Genomic DNA, 13,696 nt, shown 5'->3' with positions numbered 1-13,696 from the left:
GGGATGCTATACAGGGACTAATAACGAATTGGAGGTGGGAGAGGATGCTATACAGGGACTAATAATTAATTGGGGGTGGGGGAGGATGCTACACAGATACTAATAATGAATTGGGGTGGGGGAGGATGCTATACAGGGACTAATAATGAATTGGGGGTGGGGGAGGATGCTATACAGGGACTAATAATGAATTGGGGTGGGGGAGGATGCTATACAGGGACTAATAATGAATTGGGGGTGGGGGAGGATGCTATACAGGGACTAATAATGAATTGGGGGTGGGGAGGATGCTATACAGGGACTAAGAATGAATTGGGGGTGGAGGAGGATGCTATACAGGGACTAATAACGAATTGGGGGTGGGAGAGGATGCTATACAGGGACTAATAATGAATTGGGGATGGGGAGGATGCTATACAGGGACTAATAATGAATTGGGGGTGGGGCAGGATGCTATAAAGGGACTAATAATGAATTGGGGTGGGGGAGGATGCTATACAGGGATTAATAATGAATTGGGGGTGGGGGAGGATGCTATACAGGGGGCTAATAATGAATTGGGGGTGGGGAGGATGCTATACAGGGACTAATAATGAATTGGGGTGGAGGAGGATGCTTTACAGGGACTAATAACGAATTGGAGGTGGGAGAGGATGCTATACAGGGGCTAATAATGAATTGGGGTGGGGGAGGATGCTATACAGGGACTAATAATGAATTGGGGGTGGGGGAGGATACTATACAGGGACTAATAATGAATTGGGGTGGGGGAGGATGCTATACAGGGACTAATAATGAATTGGGGGTGGGGGAGGATACTATACAGAGACTAATAATTAATTGGGGGTGGGGGAGGATGCTACACAGAGACTAATAATGAATTGGGGTGGGGGAGGATGCTATACAGGGACTAATAATGAATTGGGGGTGGGGGAGGATGCTATACAGGGACTAATAATGAATTGGGGGTGGGGGAGGAAGCTATACAGGGACTAATAATGAATTGGGGGTGGGGGAGGATGCTATACAGGGACTAATAATGAATTGGGGGTGGGGGAGGATGCTATACAGAGACTAATAATGAATTGGGGTGGGGGAGGATGCTATACAGGGACTAATAATGAATTGGGGGTGGGGGAGGATGCTATACAGGGAATAATAATGAATTGGGGGTGGGGGAGGATGCTATACAGGGAGTAATAATGAATTGGGGGAGGATACTATACAGGGACTAATAACGAATTGGGGTGGGGGAGGATGCTATACAGGGACTAATAATGAATTGGTGGTGGGGGAGGATGCTATACAGGGACTGATAATGAATTGGGGGTGGGGGAGGATGCTATACAGGGACTAATAATGAATTGGGGGTGGGGGAGGATGCTATACAGGGACTAATAATGAATTGGGGGTGGGAGAGGATGCTATACAGGGACTAATAATGAATTTGGGGTGGGAGAGGATGCTATACAGGAGCTAATAATGAATTGGGGGTGGGGGAGGATACTATACAGGGACTAATAATGAATTGGGGGTAGGGCGATGCCATACAGGGACTAATAATGAATTGGGGGTGGGGGAGGATGCTATACAGGGACTAATAATGAATTGGAGGTGGGGGAGGATGCAATACAGGGACTAATAATGAATTGGGGGTGGGGAGGATGCTATACAGGGACTAATAATGAATTGGGGGTGGGGGAGGATGCTATACAGGGACTGATAATTAATTATGGGTGGGGGAGGATGCTACACAGGGACTAATAATGAATTGGGGGTGGGGGAGGATGCTATACAGGGACTAATAATGAATTGGGGGTGGGAGAGGATGCTATACAGGGACTAATAATGAATTTGGGGTGGGGAAGGATGCTATACAGGAGCTAATAATGAATTGGGGGTGGGGGAGGATACTATACAGGGACTAATAATGAATTGGGGGTAGGGGGGATGCTATACAGGGACTAATAATGAATTGGGGTTGGGAGAGGATGCTATACAGGGACTAATAATGAATTGGGGTGGGGGAGGATGCTATACAGGGACTAATAATGAATTGGGGGTGGGGGAGGATGCTATACAGGGACTAATAATGAATTGGGGGTGGGGAGGATGCTATACAGGGACTAATAATGAATTGGGGGTGGGGAGGATGCTATACAGGGACTAATAATGAATTGGGGGTGGGAGAGGATGCTATACAGGGACTAATAATGAATTGGGCTGGAGGAGGATGCTATACAGAGACTAATAATGAATTGGGGGTGGGGAGGATGTTATGCAGGGACTAATAATGAATTGGGGGAGGGGAGGATGCTATACAGGGACTAATAATGAATTGGGGGTGGGGAGGATGCTATACAGGGACTAATAATGAATTGGAGGTGGAGGAGGATGCTATACAGGGACTAATAATTAATTGGGGGTGGGGAGGATGCTATACAGGGACTAATAATGAATTGGAGGTGGAGGAGGATGCTATACAGGGACTAATAATGAATTGGGGGTGGGAGAGGATGCTATACAGGGACTAATAATGAATTTGGGGTAGGGGAGGATGCTATACAGGAGCTAATAATGAATTGGGGGTGGGGGAGGATACTATACAGGGACTAATAATGAATTGGGGGTAGGGGGATGCTATACAGGGACTAATAATGAATTGGGGGTGGGGGAGGATGCTATACAGGGACTAATAATGAATTGGGGGTGGGGGAGGATGCAATACAGGGACTAATAATGAATTGGGGTGGGGGAGGATACTATACAGGGACTAATAATGAATTGGGGTGGGGGAGGATGCTATACAGGGACTAATAATGAATTGGGGGTGGGGAGGATGCTATACAGGGACTGATAATTAATTGGGGGTGGGGGAGGATGCTATACAGGGACTAATAATGAATTGGGGGTGGGGGAGGATGCTATACAGGGACTAATAATGAATTGGGGGTGGGAGAGGATGCTATACAGGGACTAATAATGAATTTGGGGTGGGGAAGGATGCTATACAGGAGCTAATGATGAATTGGGGGTGGGGGAGGATACCATACAGGGACTAATAATGAATTGGGGGTAGGGGGATGCTATACAGGGACTAATAATGAATTGGGGGTGGGGGAGGATGCTATACAGGGAATAATAATGAATTGGGGTGGGGGAGGATGCTATACAGGGACTAATAATGAATTGGGGGTGGGGGAGGATGCTATACAGGGACTAATAATGAATTGGGGGTGGGGAGGATGCTATACAGGGACTAATAATGAATTGGGGGTGGGGAGGATGCTATACAGGGACTAATAATGAATTGGGGGTGGGAGAGGATGCTATACAGGGACTAATAATGAATTGGGCTGGAGGAGGATGCTATACAGAGACTAATAATGAATTGGGGGTGGGGAGGATGTTTTGCAGGGACTAATAATGAATTGGGGGAGGGGAGGATGCTATACAGGGACTAATAATGAATTGGGGGTGGGGAGGATGCTATACAGGGACTAATAATGAATTGGAGGTGGAGGAGGATGCTATACAGGGACTAATAATTAATTGGGGGTGGGGAGGATGCTATACAGGGACTAATAATGAATTGGAGGTGGAGGAGGATGCTATACAGGGACTAATAATGAATTGGGGGTGGGAGAGGATGCTATACAGGGACTAATAATGAATTTGGGGTGGGGGAGGATGCTATACAGGAGCTAATAATGAATTGGGGGTGGGGGAGGATACTATACAGGGACTAATAATGAATTGGGGGTAGGGGGATGCTGTACAGGGACTAATAATGAATTGGGGGTGGGGGAGGATGCTATACAGGGACTAATAATGAATTGGGGGTGGGGGAGGATGCAATACAGGGACTAATAATGAATTGGGGTGGGGGAGGATGCTATACAGGGACTAATAATGAATTGGGGGTGGGGGAGGATGCTATACAGGGACTAATAATGAATTGGGGGTGGGGGAGGATGCTATACAGGGACTAATAATGAATTGGGGGTGGGGAGGATGCTATACAGGGACTGATAATTAATTGGGGGTGGGGGAGGATGCTATACAGGGACTGATAATGAATTGGGGGTGGGGGAGGATGCTATACAGGGACTAATAATGAATTGGGGGTGGGGGAGGATGCTATACAGGGACTAATAATGAATTGGGGGTGGGAGAAGATGCTATACAGGGACTAATAATGAATTTGGGGTGGGGGAGGATGCTATACAGGAGCTAGTAATGAATTGGGGGTGGGGGAGGATACTATACAGGGACTAATAATGAATTGGGGGTAGGGGGGATGCTATACAGGGACTAATAATGAATTGGGGTGGGGGAGGATGCTATACAGGGACTAATAATGAATTGGGGGTGGGGGAGGATGCTATACAGGGACTAATAATGAATTGGGGTGGGGGAGGATGCTATACAGGGACTAATAATGAATTGGGGGTGGGGGAGTATGCTATACAGGGACTAATAATGAATTGGGGTGGGGGAGGATGCTATACAGGGACTAATAATGAACTGGGGGTGGGGAGGATGCTATACAGGGACTAATAATGAATTGGGGGTGGGGAGGATGCTATACAGGGACTAATAATGAATTGGGGGTGGGAGAGGATGCTATACAGGGACTAATAATGAATTGCGCTGGAGGAGGATGCTATACAGAGACTAATAATGAATTGGGGGTGGGGAGGATGTTATGCAGGGACAAATAATGAATTGGGGGAGGGGAGGATGCTATACAATGACTAATAATGAATTGGGGGTGGGGAGGATGCTATACAGGGACTAATAATGAATTGGGGGTGGGGAGGATGCTATACAGGGACTAATAATGAATTGGAGGTGGGGGAGGATGCTATACAGGGACTAACAATGAATTGGAGGTGGAGGAGGATGCTATACAGGGACTAATAATGAATTGGGGGTGGGGAGGATGCTATACAGGGACTAATAATGAATTGGAGGTGGAGGAGGATGCTATACAGGGACTAATAATGAAATGGGGGTGGGAGAGAATGCTATACAGGGACTAATATTGAATTGAGGGTGGAGGAGGATGCTATACAGAGACTAATAATGAATTGGGGTGGGAGAGGATGCTATACAGGGACTAATAATGAATTTGGGGTGGGGAAGGATGCTATACAGGAGCTAATAATGAATTGGGGGTGGGGGAGGATACTATACATGGACTAATAATGAATTGGGGGTAGGGGGGATGCTATACAGGGACTAATAATGAATTGGGGGTGGGGGAGGATGCTATACAGGGACTAATAATGAATTGGGGTGGGGGAGGATGCTATACAGGGACTAATAATGAATTGGGGGTGGGGGAGGATGCTATACAGGGACTAATAATGAATTGGGGGTGGGGAGGATGCTATACAGGGACTAATAATGAATTGGGGGTGGGAGAGGATGCTATACAGGGACTAATAATGAATTGGGCTGGAGTAGGATGCTATACAGAGACTAATAATGAATTGGGGGTGGGGAGGATGTTATGCAGGGACTAATAATGAATTGGGGGAGGGGAGGATGCTATACAGGGACTAATAATGAATTGGGGGTGGGGAGGATGCTATACAGGGACTAATAATGAATTGGAGGTGGAGGAGGATGCTATACAGGGACTAATAATTAATTGGGGGTGGGGAGGATGCTATACAGGGACTAATAATGAATTGGAGGTGGAGGAGGATGCTATACAGGGACTAATAATGAATTGGGGGTGGGAGAGGATGCTATACAGGGACTAATAATGAATTTGGGGTGGGGGAGGATGCTATACAGGAGCTAATAATGAATTGTGGGTGGGGGAGGATACTATACAGGGACTAATAATGAATTGGGGGTAGGGGGATGCTATACAGGGACTAATAATGAATTGGGGGTGGGGAGGATGCTATACAGGGACTAATAATGAATTGGGGGTGGGGGAGGATGCAATACAGGGACTAATAATGAATTGGGGTGGGGGAGGATGCTATACAGGGACTAATAATGAATAGGGGGTGGGGGAGGATGCTATACAGGGACTAATAATGAATTGGGGGTGGGGGAGGATGCTATACAGGGACTAATAATGAATTGGGGGTGGGGAGGATGCTATACAGGGACTAATAATGAATTGGGGGTGGGGGAGGATGCTATACAGGGACTGATAATGAATTGGCGGTGGGGGAGGATGCTATACAGGGACTAATAATGAATTGGGGGTGGGGGAGGATGCTATACAGGGACTAATAATGAATTGGGGGTGGGAGAGGATGCTATACAGGGACTAATAATGAATTTGGGGTGGGGGAGGATGCTATGCAGGAGCTAATAATGAATTGGGGGTGGGGGAGGATACTATACAGGGACTAATAATGAATTGTGGGTAGGGGGGATGCTATACAGCGACTAATAATGAATTGGGGGTGGGGGAGGATGCTATACAGGGACTAATAATGAATTGGGGGTGGGGGAGGATGCTATACAGGGACTAATAATGAATTGGGGTGGGGGAGGATGCTATACAGGGACTAATAATGAATTGGGGGTGGGGGAGGATGCTATACAGGGACTAATAATGAATTGGGGTGGGGGAGGATGCTATACAGGGACTAATAATGAACTGGGGGTGGGGAGGATGCTATACAGGGACTAATAATGAATTGGGGGTGGGGAGGATGCTATACAGGGACTAATAATGAATTGGGGGTGGGAGAGGATGCTATACAGGGACTAATAATGAATTGCGCTGGAGGAGGATGCTATACAGAGACTAATAATGAATTGGGGGTGGGGAGGATGTTATGCAGGGACAAATAATGAATTGGGGGAGGGGAGGATGCTATACAATGACTAATAATGAATTGGGGGTGGGGAGGATGCTATACAGGGACTAATAATGAATTGGGGGTCGGGAGGATGCTATACAGGGACTAATAATGAATTGGAGGTGGGGGAGGATGCTATACAGGGACTAACAATGAATTGGAGGTGGAGGAGGATGCTATACAGGGACTAATAATGAATTGGGGGTGGGGAGGATGCTATACAGGGACTAATAATGAATTGGAGGTGGAGGAGGATGCTATACAGGGACTAATAATGAAATGGGGGTGGGAGAGAATGCTATACAGGGACTAATATTGAATTGAGGGTGGAGGAGGATGCTATACAGAGACTAATAATGAATTGGGGGTGGGGAGGATGCTATACAGGGACTAATAATGAATTGGGGGAAGGAGGATGCTATACAGGGAATAATAATGAATTCAGGGAGGGAGAGGATGCTATACAGGGACTGATAATGAATTGGGAGTGGGGGAGGATGCTATACAGGTACTAATAATGAATCGGTGTGGGGGAGGATGCTATACAGGAACATTCATAACTGGCTTAGTGATCGGACCCAAAGAGTGGTCGTAAATGGCTGCACATCCAGTTGGAAGAATGTCTCAGGTGTGGTACCACAGGGCTCTGTCCTGGGCTCTGTATTGTTCAACATCTTTATCAACGATTTAGATGAAGGAATTGAGGGTAAACTTATTAAATTTGCTGATGACACAAAGCTAGGAGGGATAGCTAATACTAGAGAAGAGAGAGAGGATTCAAAAAGATATAAATAAACTGGAGCAGAGGGCAGCAACTAACAGAATGGTTTTTAACAGGGAAAAATGCAAAGTACTTCATCTGGGCAATAAAAATGAAAAAAGCATATACAGAATGGGCTGTCACATTGTAGAAGGATCAACTTTATTCTCATTTGCACAAGGAAAGACTAGAAGCAATGGGATGAAACTGAATGGGAGGAGACACAGATTAGATATTAGAAAAAAAATTTTGACAGAGTGATCAATGAGTGGAACAGGCTGCCACGAGAGGTGGTGAGTTCTCCTTCAATGGAAGTCTTCAAACAGAGGCTGGACAGACATCTGTCTGGGATGATTTAGCAAATCCTGCTTTGAGCAGGGGGTTGGACCAGATGGCCCAGGAGGTCCCTTCCTACTCTACGATTCTATGTTTTGATTCTACATTTCTTCATGAAGGGGATCATGATGGGGCATTTGGCACGTGCTGGCACTTCGTCATAAATCATTGGGTTTTAGGTTGCAGTTTGAGCGCTCGGTCTCAGAAAGGTTTGCCATCACTGCCATAACCACATAATAGCATAAAAGAGAGGCTAAATACCGCCATACATAATAGTGACTGAATACCGCCATACCATCACCACATAAAACCAAATGGTGACTGATTTCTGCCATATTATCAGCACACAATATCACCAAGTAATGATTGTAATACCGCCATACCACATCCATACAATAACAGAACATTCTTACATGACCATATGGAGTAATCTCAAGGGAAGCCGCTGACTAGATAGTAATCCTGTAACTCTTTCTCCTCATTTCTTTGCTTTTGATCTTAGGGAAGTAAAATGTCACAAATAATTCTCAGCCTGACACATGTAACATACGGCTCCAATACAGCTGCATACAAATACTCTCTATAACTGCATTCACCCTTTCTCTTCTACTATTAACCACCTATTCAGTCTCCTGGGAGCCTGTCAAAAATTGCCATACTGACTATATTACAAGCCATCATGGCGGGGTATTGGGAAAAGTTTTCAACTAGCAATAATCACGCCTCGGATAAACCTCATGGGCTATGATACTGCCACTGCGCAAAGCTGGAGCCCATCTATGAGGAGCCGCGGCCTCCGGATCTGGGGCTCTATCTACATTGCAGGGAGACGACGTCATCAGGGGGTTGTGGGAGCAAAGGATTCTGGGAGTGGATATGCTAATACCCCCCTCCCCTGTGTAGGGTCAGTAGCAGGCAGGGCGGCCGGAGACCATTGTCCCGATGTTGTCGCTGTGTGGGCCGCACGGTGTCATTATTCGCGCCGAGCTGTCGTTGCCGTTAGCGCTGACATTTTACTTTCAGTCGTTTTTTTTATTGCGATGCGGAAACCAAAAAATAATTTGCAATTTTATTATTTGTTGTTGTTTCTTTACATTTCACACTATATAGGGTTAAATAATTGTATATTTCGATATTATTATTCGATATTTCAGTTGTACGTTATCCTTTTGTTATTGTGGAGCTGGCAGTGACTGTAGCGGGGCGTGCATATAGATTTCATCGGTGGGGTCTGTACCGTCCGCTCACGGCGAGTTCCCCAGTGACCGATCCGGCAGTGGAGGCGGCCGCGGCCTCGCTCACTAGAGATGTCGCCTCAATCTTTAAGGCCAAGTTCACACTGGGCTTTTTTTGCTGCTTTTTCCAGTCCCAGCGAAGCCCACGAGCGGCCAGACGTCTCCTGCACACATTGCTTTATCGTGTCCTCAGCGGTTTCAGGATTTTTGCACACACAGCGTCACTTCTTTCAGCATTTCTCATGTTTTGCCGCTTTTTTTTTTTAACCAAAATCTGTTTCCAATACTAAACCTTATCAACATGTGCACGAGAGACAGAAATGTCAAAACCGCATCACAGAAAACTAGGGAAAAGATAATTTTTTTTTTTTCTGCAGCTTTGTTCCTCCCAATAGATCAGGTTTGTCTGCAGAAATAAAAAAAAAAAATGAAAAAAAATACTTAGTGTAAACTTAGCCTGATTGCAGGCAGTGTAGTTCTATGCTCCTGACGCTTGGTGGCAGCAGTGAGTCCTGTGTGATCTCTAAGTGTTTTCCCTGACGAGCCTCTACTACAGGATGTCTCCTCTCACTGCAGTACAAACATGGCGAGCACAGAGAACCAGGAGAAAGCCCAAAGTATGAATGGAGATCAGCCGCAGTGCACTATGGGGCATAATACAAGGAGTACAAACATGACATATAGAAAACATCATGAGAACACAAACATGGCTTCCACCTCCATCTGCTTTTTACCACCTATTCAGTCTCCTGGGAGACTGTCAAAAATTGCCATGCTGACTATATTTCAAGTCATCATGGCGGGGTATTGGGAAAAGTTTTCAATTAGCAATAATCACGCCTCGGATAAACCTCATTGGCTATGATACTGCCACTGCGCAAAGCTAACAACCAAGTCTGAGGAGCCGCGGCCTCACTGCCAGCACACCCCTGACAGCTCATGGAGAGCTGCGTCCACGCTGTACTGATGTGAAGCAGACAGGACCCTGGGAGTGTCCACATGCTAACGACATCGCTTCTTATAGCCTTCCCCTTCCTATCGTCTCACCAACCAATCACAGCGACCAACTCGCTCTGTTGGCGTAACACAGATCGTATGCAAATGAGGCAATATAGAAAATATAACAACGCTGAGCCTGTTCAGAACACAGGAACTCAGCGATGCACGCGCGGTGTATGGTCACCGGAGTAGTTAAAAAACGGCACTCACTCCGCCAGGACCTACCGTAAACTCTCGTGGAAAACTGCGCTACAGCAGCGCGGTGTGAGACTTGCCGCAAGGTAACACCGCAGTAACGCAAGTGCGATGTTACATGCTAGCAGGTGCAGTAGTGGAGCAATGGCGCGCTGACTACTGGCTATAACTCATTCCCTCACACAACCGTAATATCCAAGGAAGGGGGCTTCAAATGAGTCATTCACCAGTCCATGCATCCATCCACATACACACAGCAGCAAGTATGACTATACTAGCACATGGCGGTACAGCCAAGCACACTTTTTATAGCAAACGGGACCTTCCAGATCTCTAAGCTGAGCCAATGGAATCTGGAGCAGGACCTGAGCACCTGACTCCTGAGCTCCAATGGCCGATTGTCCCACGAGCATGCTCAGAGGAAGGGACGAAGCACTTAGCCTCCGGAGAGAGTTGCTGTAAAGCAATCTCCTCTGCAATCTCCTTTACATTAGACAAAGAGCAGGAGATTGCAGCATGGGAGGGTCTAGATTCCTCCCTAGTAATGGCCGAAATCTGACTCCTATCATTACCTCCCCTCCTAGGGGACTCTCCCTCCCTGAACCTTCCGAACCACCAGCCTGTGCCCGACATTAAGCCGACATTGGCACAGGTCCCAGACTTGTCCAAGGGCGAGCCTGATGTCCTGGTTGGTGACATAGAAAACCGGGACACACGGAAGGTATCAGCGGGGGCAAGATCGCCAGGTCTCAAAAGGGACACCCGGGAGATGATGGGAGCGGGAGTTTCAGGGGAACGGCGCCGTGTGTCAGCGACCGTCGCCACTCTCCATCTGGGAAGACTATCCCGAGCACATAAGTTGCATGCCCGAATAAACTTTTTAACGTCCCGAGCCCTGTGCGGCCACCAATACAATCCGGCCAGCGACTTCGTGGTCTGCATATAGCCACGATGGCCGTCAGCATTGGACGCGTGTGCCCACGCGAGAATCTTAGGCCGCAAGCGAGGAGGAACAAAAGTCTCACCGACCAACTCACAATTTGACCATTGCGGGGCGCTATCTTCCTGAGAAGTAGCGTGTAGACGGTGACAACCGCACATGGACTCTTGAGCTGGACGTCTCTCAAAATTGGCGTGAGACACCTCCATGAGCTCTGGGGGTAGAACCTCTGGCTCGGGCAGCTCCAGAGGCTCAAAAAAGTTGGGAGCCGCAGTACCTCTCCGTTTGGAGTGAGCACGCTCCATACCGCACTCTGAAAAACGGAGGTCAATACGGGAGGAGATGGATATTAACTCCTCCAGAGTGGTAGGGATCTCTCTAGAAGAGAGAGCATCCTTGACGTGCTCCGCTAAACCTCTCCAAGAAACCAGAATCAGTGCCTTGTCGGACCACTCCAGCTCGGACACCAGTGTCCGAAAACGGACGGCATACTGGCTAACCGAGAGGGATCAAGGCAAGCAACTGTAGAGAGGTGTCGTGTGTGACCCGTGGACCGAGAAAAACTTGCTTGATGGCTGTTAGCAAGTGGGCAGCGGTCCGAATATCAGGATCACCACGCTCCCATAAAGGCGAAGCCCATTCCAGCACCTTGCCCGACAGTAGGGAAATAATAAAGGCCACCTTGGCCCGCTCTGTAGGGAATTGCGCAGCCAGCAGCTCCAGGTGGATTGAGCACTGGCTGATGAAACCCCTGCAGGAGGCGCCATCACCAGAATATTTATTATCAGGCAACGGGAGGCGGGTAACTGTCGGCGCAAGGGTGGACATGGACATACACCCTACCGCATCTGTGAGTGCCTGTACAGCAGCATCAGTGGCCTGCGAAGCTGCGAGAGCCCTCTCAAGAGTAGCCAAGCGACCCTCGAGCTGCCGCACACACTGTAGGAGTTGCTGCTGTTCTGCCATCACTAGTCAGACCCTGGCGTGTTGTGAGTTCATTTTCCCCTTCACTACTGAGGCCCGAGGAACTCCCTCTTCTGGTGAAGAAAGGTAGTGAGCCTGATTGTCAGACACCTGGGGCTGATGATGATGACTGGCTGAGTGGAGTTAATGACTGGATATAAGGCTGCCGACGCCTTCTGGCCTGCGGGTGATTTCTCTGTGGACTTCTAGGAAACCAGTCTGATTCCTGCTCATCTAAAGCTAAGATTTCTGCTTTGCCTTTTTGCATTAGTGTTTTGTTTTCCTTGCTTTTCTGGATTCTGCCATTCCCTGCTGGGGTTAGTTGAATCTCCTTTTGCCTGTTGCTCTGTCTTCAGAATATTCCTGAGTACTGACATAGCTTTTTTGAAGCCTAGCGTCTTCAGGGCCTTTTTTACTGTCAGTTTGTTGGCTCTTATTTTCATAGGGTTTTTCACAGATTGCAGACAGCAGCCTTCCTGTCCTTTCCTATCTAAGCTAGTGTGGGCCCCATCTTTGCTCAGTCTATCTTTCTGTCTGTGTTTTGTTCTTTCTTCTTGCTTCACCGTCATTATATGTGGGGGGCTGCCTTTTACTTTGGAGTCTGCTCTGGGGCTGTTTAGATTTCCCTTTCTGTCTTTAGGCTATGTAGTCCTCTGGCTGTGATCGAGGGGCCTAGGGCATCGTAGGAGCCCCCCACGGCTACTGCTAGTTGTGTTGATAGGTTCAGGGGTCTGCAATCCGATAGCTGCCAACTTATCTGGTTTTATGGACTTAGCTAGCATTTCTATTTTTGCCTCCTACGGTGACTCAATCATAACACTGGCGCTAGTATAATGCTAGGAGTGGCGGAAGACACTAAATAAAAAATATGAATAAAGTGCCTTCGCCACTCGGGGTCCACCGTGCGGAGGATGGAGAAACCGCAGCTAAGTGACGCAGAGCAATCTGGCGGTAATGTGCACGGGGTTTGGATAGCACCCAGGTGCACAAAGGAATCTCTGTTAAACACACAGAGCCAATAAAGAAAATATAACAACGCTGAGCATGTTCAGAACACAGGAACTCAGCGGTGCACGAGCGGTGAATGGTCACCGGAGTAGTTAAAAAACAGCACTCACTCTGCCAGGACCTACCGTAAACTCTCGTGGAAAACTGCGCTGCAACTGCAGACGCAAACAATAGCTGCAACAGCAGCGCGGCGTAAGACTTGCCGCAAGGTAACACCGCAGTAACGCAAGCGCGAAGTTAGCAGGTGCAATAGTGGAGCAATGGTGCGCTGGCGCTGACTACTGGCTATAACTCATTCCCTCACACAACCGTAATATCCAAGGAAGGGGCTTCAAATGAGTCATTCACCAGTCCATGCATCCATCCACATACACACAGCAGCAAGTACGACTATACTAGCACATGGCAGAACAGCCATGCA

The 13,696-nt window shown here is 47.6% G+C and overlaps 2 non-coding genes across 2 annotated transcripts; both read right to left on the bottom strand.

Annotated features, from left to right (window-relative positions):
• Positions 1 to 8,563: 8,563 nt before the first annotated feature.
• On the bottom strand, positions 8,564 to 8,703 carry LOC141099353 (U4 spliceosomal RNA). The gene has a single exon (XR_012234486.1). It is a non-coding gene; the product is annotated as a U4 spliceosomal RNA (small nuclear RNA).
• A 1,212-nt stretch (positions 8,704 to 9,915) lies between these two features.
• On the bottom strand, positions 9,916 to 10,055 carry LOC141099352 (U4 spliceosomal RNA). Its single transcript, XR_012234485.1, has one exon. It is a non-coding gene; the product is annotated as a U4 spliceosomal RNA (small nuclear RNA).
• Between the last annotated feature and the right edge of the window lie 3,641 nt (positions 10,056 to 13,696).

This window comes from Dendrobates tinctorius, unplaced genomic scaffold, assembly GCF_039654945.1.
Source record: "Dendrobates tinctorius isolate UK_male_01 unplaced genomic scaffold, ASM3965494v1 ptg000099l, whole genome shotgun sequence".
Lineage (NCBI taxonomy): Eukaryota > Metazoa > Chordata > Amphibia > Anura > Dendrobatidae > Dendrobates > Dendrobates tinctorius.
This window is presented reverse-complemented; position numbering and strand designations above follow the sequence as displayed.